At 42.1% G+C, this 7,134-nt stretch overlaps 1 pseudogene; it reads right to left on the reverse strand.

Annotated features, from left to right (window-relative positions):
- Positions 1-643: 643 nt before the first annotated feature.
- On the reverse strand, positions 644-1,069 carry LOC102951721 (annotated as a pseudogene).
- Positions 1,070-7,134: the final 6,065 nt, after the last annotated feature.

Consider the following 7,134-nt stretch of genomic DNA (forward strand, 5'->3'; position numbering starts at 1 on the left):
TCTCGTGGGACTGAGCCCTTAATCTGCGGAGTCTGCCACGCTCTCCAGGTGGATAGCCTTAGAATTGGGTTAAATTATAGGACCCCTAGCTGGTGGTGGAGAATTGCTGGGAGAACCCCACACTTCCGGTGGCCAGAAATCCTGAGAGTGTGAAAGCCCAGGACAGAAACCGGTTTTCCACGCTAGCTTCTGTGTTCGTTTGCCAAGCATTCCTGCAGTGCCCATAGTGTGATTGGCGCTGGAGATGGAGAGGAGGCTTTCCCCCTCACCCCCCCTTGGTTAGTGGTGAAACAGACCTGTTGTTGGATCATTTCAGTCCTTGTGGTTATGTGCTCCGATGTAGGCATAGCTCAGCATTTTGGGGGGGGGGGTTAGTCTTATCAGGGGATGTTTACCGAATTTCTCCCATGCAACAGGTATTCTGCTCACTGCATTCCTCCAAGAGTCACGTGTGATACAACCACCTTATATGGCAGATTTTATTCTGCCCATTTTTCAGAAAACAGAGCCGGAAATTAGGCTAAATAACTGGCTTAGCCACAGAGGTAGTAAGAGGCAGAGCTGGAATTCAAAGCCAGCCCTGTGTTCTCTCCTTTTTCGAGCTAATAATTTTTAATTTTTTTTAAACAAAGGCACCAAGGAATCATGCAGTGCTGGCAGCATTGGATGCAGTCTTGGGCCACAAGTCTGCAAACTCCTTCGCAACTGGTCCTGTGATAGGAGAACCGTTTTTTTTTTTTATTCCTGCCGGTATTGTTTACTATGAGCCCCATCACCTTCAAAATAGAGAAACATGCCATCTTTTTCCAGTATGACTTTCGTTGTCGAATTACCACTGCTGGATGTACCTTCTTTCTGAGCTCTGGTTCGCCTTTCTTCACCGTGGCCATCACCGTGTCACCCACATCAGCAGTAGGAAGTCTGTTCAGTGGTCCCTTCGTCCCCTTCACAGAGATGATAGATTTTCGACTCCTGTGTTGTCAGCACACTTGATCATGGCTGCTATGAGAAGACCCAGGGAAATCTCGAAGGTCAAACCTGAGCACCCACCGCATCCTTGCTTCAACATCTTGAAAGCCAGAAAGGCACGGAAAGCCAGCCCTGTGCACTTAACTACCATGCTGCCTTTCCCACCTCCTTGGCCTGCGAGGGTTTAGAGAAGGCTTTAGGATCCCCCAAGGAGAGCCTTGAAGGCAGGGTAGGACACCCCAGTATTGGTCAGCATAAGTTTGTCTGAGGGATATCTGCTTTGGAGGGGTGGGTTTGAGCCAGACTTGTGCCCCCGCAGCTGCTGTCCACTTCCATGCCAGTTTTCCTGGCTCTTGCATTGAGACAGGCCAGAGGCCCCAATGGGAAGCTGCAAATCGGTGGCAATTGAATTGCGGAGTTGTGCTGAGATTGGAAGCAGCTGGAGACAAGGAGAAAACCAAGAGGGTCTTTGAGCTTGATCTAAATATAGCTTTGCCGATGTGCTTAATTTTTTTCCCTCTCAACATCTCACTGTTGATTTTGAAGGAACTCAGCTCCCCGGAGGAAATGTTTAAGGCTGGAGAAATAGAGTTTTTCTTCAGTTTGGCTTTTGCGTAAATAAGAGGAACACGAAGCACAAATGTTACACTGGTTCTTATTGATTTAAGTCCTAACAAGTTAAACAGTTTTACAGTTGGCCAGCTTAGTGCCTTCGCATGGCAGCTCTGAAGCTAATTGTGGGGAAGGCCATGTGGGAGGTGACGAGACTTAATGCCTTGGGTCCTGGTTCCCCGTGACTCTCCTGTGTCTGTCTCTCTGTGTCCTCTTACCTTTTTCTGATTCTTTGTAATGCTGTCTCTTTGTCTTCATCGATGTCTGTTCTTTCATTCTCTTTTAAATCTCCACAAGTTTTTGCCTCTTGTTCTGTTTTCACTTGGGATGCTACAATAAATAGAGCAGACACAGACCCAGACCTCAAGAAATTTACAATATGCTCTTTCCATATTGTTCAGTATCTGTCAGTGGCTGGGTGCAGCTGGTGGCTGTCATATCTGCTTTTGTCGCTGTCACCCTGAGGATTTGAGAAGGAAAGAGAAACTGCTTTTTGTGACCTATGTCCTCAAGAACACATAGCTCACATAGCTGTCTGTGAATCTTCATAGATACTTCATGCTAGGCCAGGGCTTCTCAGTTGGAAGTCTGTGCATGAGCTCAGGGGGATCAGGGAACCTCTGAAATAGTAAGCAGGTTTCTAAATATGTGTCCATGTGCATCTTTGGGGTGGGGAGAGTTTCACAACTTTAATTGTATTCTCAAGATCATGAGCCAGATAATGTCAAGAACAACCACCCTACCAGTGAGGCCCCTGGGTGGGGAGCCCCGTCACTTAGAATTTTTTCAGCTCTTAACAAGGGTTCTTAGTAGTTCTCTCAATCAGGAGCCTTATTTACCTTCTCAGTAAAGAAATAAACCAATAGCCAAATTTGACCTTTCTATCTTAAATCAATCATGTCCTTTGTATTTAGTCTTATTTGTGGGTTGATTTGCAACTGAAATACTAAATTATTGAACTTTGTTATGTGCTTGAAAGAGCAGAATACTTTGATTCTATGAGAAGGATGGAGTTGCTATTGCTTTATTTTTTGCTGTATTCTGAAAATGAATGTATATATATGAATGCTCTGTTCAGTCAACTGTGTCTTTCCATATACCACATACCTGCTACACTCTGGAGATTTGATGATAAAGACAAGCAACACCCTTGTCCTCAAGAAACTTACTATTGGCAATCTGGAAAGACAAACCTGGAAAAAATACAAAGAGTGTAAGAGCAGGGACAGCTCTGAGGCTAATGAAGACCACATGGTTTGTGGGTGGCAGTGGTCCTAGAAGGGTTGCTGGAGCAAGTAGCCTCCAAGCTGAGCTGAAAGAGTGGGAGCCAGCAAGATGAAGGAAGATGTGGTAGAGGGAGCGTCCTAGGTAAAGGGAATGGCATACTTAAGGATCTGAGAATGAAAGAGGAACAAAGCTTACCGTGGAAAGTGAGAGATTAATATGTCTGAAACGCAGAAAGAGAATGAATTGAAGAATGGTTTCTATGGCAACGCACTTCAGTTTTTGACAGCACTGAACCATAAAGTCCTTCCTGACCATTAACCTTTTCACATAAAGACTTTGGGTGCTCCCTGGTAGACAAAAATCTTCATGAGATTAAGACAGCCAAAAATTTCCTCTTTCCGTTTATTTAATCTGAGCAGAACTTTTAAACAGTTTTTTGCCCTGCTGTACCCTTGCCATGCCCACCACCTGGCGTGTTGTCCTTAACCCCATCCACTCAATTGTAAGGTTACATATATGTTTACCTCCCCCATCAGACTGTGTGCTGTCAAGGGCAGGGATGTGACTAATTCTCTAGAGTGTTTGGTGCAGAGCCTAGCACACAGCAGGTGCTCAATTAGTGTTTTGTGGCTGACCAATGAATGGATGAATGGCTTAGATGCTAGTCAGTGATAAGTCTTAGGAATAAAAATCAGGATGGAATAGAGACCAGCAGGAAAGCTGGACAAGTCACAGCAGGAGGTGTCATTGTCATCCTAGGAAATGGAAGTTCTTTCTATCTATCCATGGATTTCATGGATGTTCTTCTTATATTTCTCAGCATATATTTTTCTCCTCCAGGAACTACTGTTCCCTCAGTTGTACAATACACTAATTTAACATCCTGAAAATGGCTTCCCAATGACCATTGGGAATGACCTCTAAATTAGATTTTAGAGGTCTTGGAAAATTTGCATTACCAACTAACAAAACAGTCCAGTGTGTCAGAACAGCAAAGCCAAAATGTGAAACTGGAAAACTGCCTTGAAGAGCAGGCCTTTACTCTCTGTTCTGTGTTTCTGTTATTCTGTGACTTCTTGCTGTTTTGGCTCAAGTTGTCTTTTATTTGTGATGATTCTACTGTGGTAGATAGCCTCTAAGATGACTCCCAGTGATTCCTATATTTTGGTCTTCATGTTCTTGTGTAATCTTCCCCCCCTTGAGTGTAGACCAAACTTAGGGTCTCACAACTAACCAACAGAATATGGGAAAATTGATGGCATTAGATTAGGTTATTAAAAAGACTGATTCTACCCTGGGCTTCCCTCTCTCACTGTTACTCATTTCTTCTGGGGAAAGCCAAGTGCTGTATGGAGAGGCAGAGAACCAAGGAAAGCCCCTAAGCAACAGCAAGCAAAGAACTACAGTCCATGAGGAGCTGAATCCTGCCAACAGCATGTGTGAGGGCTTGGAGGTGGGTCCTCCCCCAGTTATATTTTCAGTTAAGACTGTAGTTGCACCTGGCTCCTTGATTGCAGCCTGTGACAGACCTTGGTACAGAGGCACCCAGCTGAGCCACATCTGGATTCTAGACCCATAGGGAAGGTGAGATAATAAAAGTTTCAAGCTTATAAGTTTGGGATAATGTATTAGTGAGCAATAGATACCCCATGTAGGTTTTGGTACCATTAGTGGGGTGATACTGTAATAAATACCTAAAAATATGGAGTGGCTACCAACCTGGCCAGTGGATGAAGCCTGGGAAGATTTTTGGTGTGCTTACTAGAGAAAACCTAAGTTGATCAGATAATAGAAAACTGAGCTTTGATGCTGCTAGTGAGGTCTCAAAGGGAAGTGAGAAACCTATCATGGGAACTAGAGAGAGAGAGAGAGAGAGAGAGAGAGAGATTGATTGATCGATCTTTGATGTCATGGCAGAAACTTAACCTTCTTGCCTGATCTGATACATAAGTGGAAGATGAATCTAATGAACTGGATGATTAAGCTAAGGAGGTTTCCAAGCAAAATGTTGAAGGTGCTACTGCCTGGTTTCTTCTTGTTGCTTATAATAAAATGCAGGAGGAATGCATATTATTTTAGACTCTTCAGTAGAGTCTAAAAGTCAGTAAAGTAGCATTCCAAGCATGTTATTTAGGGACATAACTTGTAGCGATAGGTAACTAATGCTATTATTATCTGCAGTTGGAAGAATGTCCATCTCCAACCATATTAAGGTCAGACAGAATCTCTATAACCAACAACATAGGAAGTTGGTAGGGAGATTAGGTAAAAGTTAATATACTGAATGTTGTCGTCCTAAGATATTTCTGGGAAATCTGACTAGTCCAGAAAGAAAGACCTAAAGAGGCTGACATCAGGAGTTCTGCTAGGAGAGTATAGACCTATCCTTTCTTTACCAGCTGTGTAACCAAGGTTGACAGGCCCAAGCCATACACACAGAGCTTTTAATCTGTTAGCATGCCATTCTGAAATGTGAACAGACACACAGATATTTGAGGAAAGCATCTAATATGAAAGACATAAACCAAAACCATCAAAGGCAAATTTAAGGAAATGGACACCGTGGAGGAAGGAAAAAACGTAAAGTCCGTCAAATGCCCAGAGATAAGATAGGATGCCACAAAGAAGGAAAAGCTCACAATCAGCTCTTGCAAATTTAAAATTTGGTAGCAGAAACAAAAAAATCATTAGTAGTGTATAAGAACTGTATGATTGATGACAGGGATTTTTTTTTCCACAGCAGTATTTCCAGTGACTTGAACATTGCTTTGTACATAGACACTTAGCAAAAATTTGAGAGAATTAATGACAGTTGAGGAAGTTGAATAAATCTCTCTGTAGTGGAGCAGGAAGCTAGGAAAGCAAAGTAAAGCAGAAGACTTCTGGGAGTCTAACGTCTGAATAATGGATACTCTAGAAGGAATGAATCAGATGGGAAAAAATAATCACCTCCAAAAAACTCAATAAAAATTCCTCAGAATGAATGATCTGTATTTCCGGAATCAGCACAGTGGATAAAAATAGAGCTTCACTAAGGTCCATTATTGTAAAATTTCAGAACATCAAGGACAACCACACTGAAAGCTAAAAGAGAGTGGAGAAATAGTTTCAAAATTTGAGAGTAAAATAATTTCCAATCAAGAATTCTATACTCAATCAGTTAAATATAATGGTAGGACTAAGGATATTTTTAGATATTCAAGACCTCAAAAAATTTGTTTCCTATATACATCCTTTCTTTTCCTATGAAGCCACTAAAGGGTGTGCTTACCAAGACAGGGAAGTAACCCAAGAAAAACAAAGACCTGGGATCTAAGAAATGGGCTCCAACCCAAGACTGAGAGGAAGGAAATACTCAGCATACTGGTGAAAGGGACGGTCCAAGATGACAACTGTGCAGCAGGCCAGAAGGCTCCAGAGAGACTGCATCTTTGGATAGAAGAAAATGACAGAACACCTAAGGTGGCTGAATGTATCTAGGGGATATACACAACTGGGGAAGACTTTGGGGGTGAACTAGTGATAGGTACCTAGAGAACCCACATGACCATTAAGAACAGGGTAAACAGTGTTGTGCAGGAATGGAAGAGCAATAATGGTATACAAATGGCGAGGCTATGAAGAGCATTTGTATTCATGACAGTAATGTAGACACTAAATATTGACCCAGGAAAGTGTACTTCTATCTGCAGGAGGAGAGTGTGGATGGGGAGGTGGAAACGTGTGCACCTATGTGGTGGGTTCTGGAGGAGGGTGAGGAGTTAAATCCTCATCTTTCAGGTGAGTCAGTATAGTCTAAAAGTCAATAAAGTAGCATTCCAAGCATGTTATTTAGGGACATAGAAATAAATTCAAAAGAAAGTCAGGTAAGAGTTGAAAGCGATTGCCTCCAGGGAGTGGGAAATGAAATTGAGATTGTGGTGGAAAGACATGCTGTTTTTTAATAATAAGCCTTATAGAACTATTTCCTCCTTAAACTATGTGTGTGTAATTCTTTGATAAAAAGATAAATTTAATTAATGAAAGTAGTCAGGTGGTAGCAAAAGCATAGGACCAATTTATAAATATCAGAGCACAGATTTAGGATGGAAAATGAAAGTACCAAAAAGCTATGAAGGTAATGAGATGCTTTTCTTCCATTTTCCATGAAATAGATTTTTACTGCCTCAACTGAGAAAATGATATTGGATGCTAGTGAGTTTATAAAAGAACTTATAAAAGTGAACTATCTATTGCGTTAAAGAAGCATCTTTGACTTGAGCAAAGTATGGAAGACTCTGTAGGACAAAAGACCGCAGGTCAAGGTTGGGTATTCGCAGAATGCTT

This window comes from Panthera tigris, chromosome D1 (genome assembly GCF_018350195.1).
Source record: "Panthera tigris isolate Pti1 chromosome D1, P.tigris_Pti1_mat1.1, whole genome shotgun sequence".
Classification (NCBI taxonomy): Eukaryota; Metazoa; Chordata; class Mammalia; order Carnivora; family Felidae; genus Panthera; species Panthera tigris.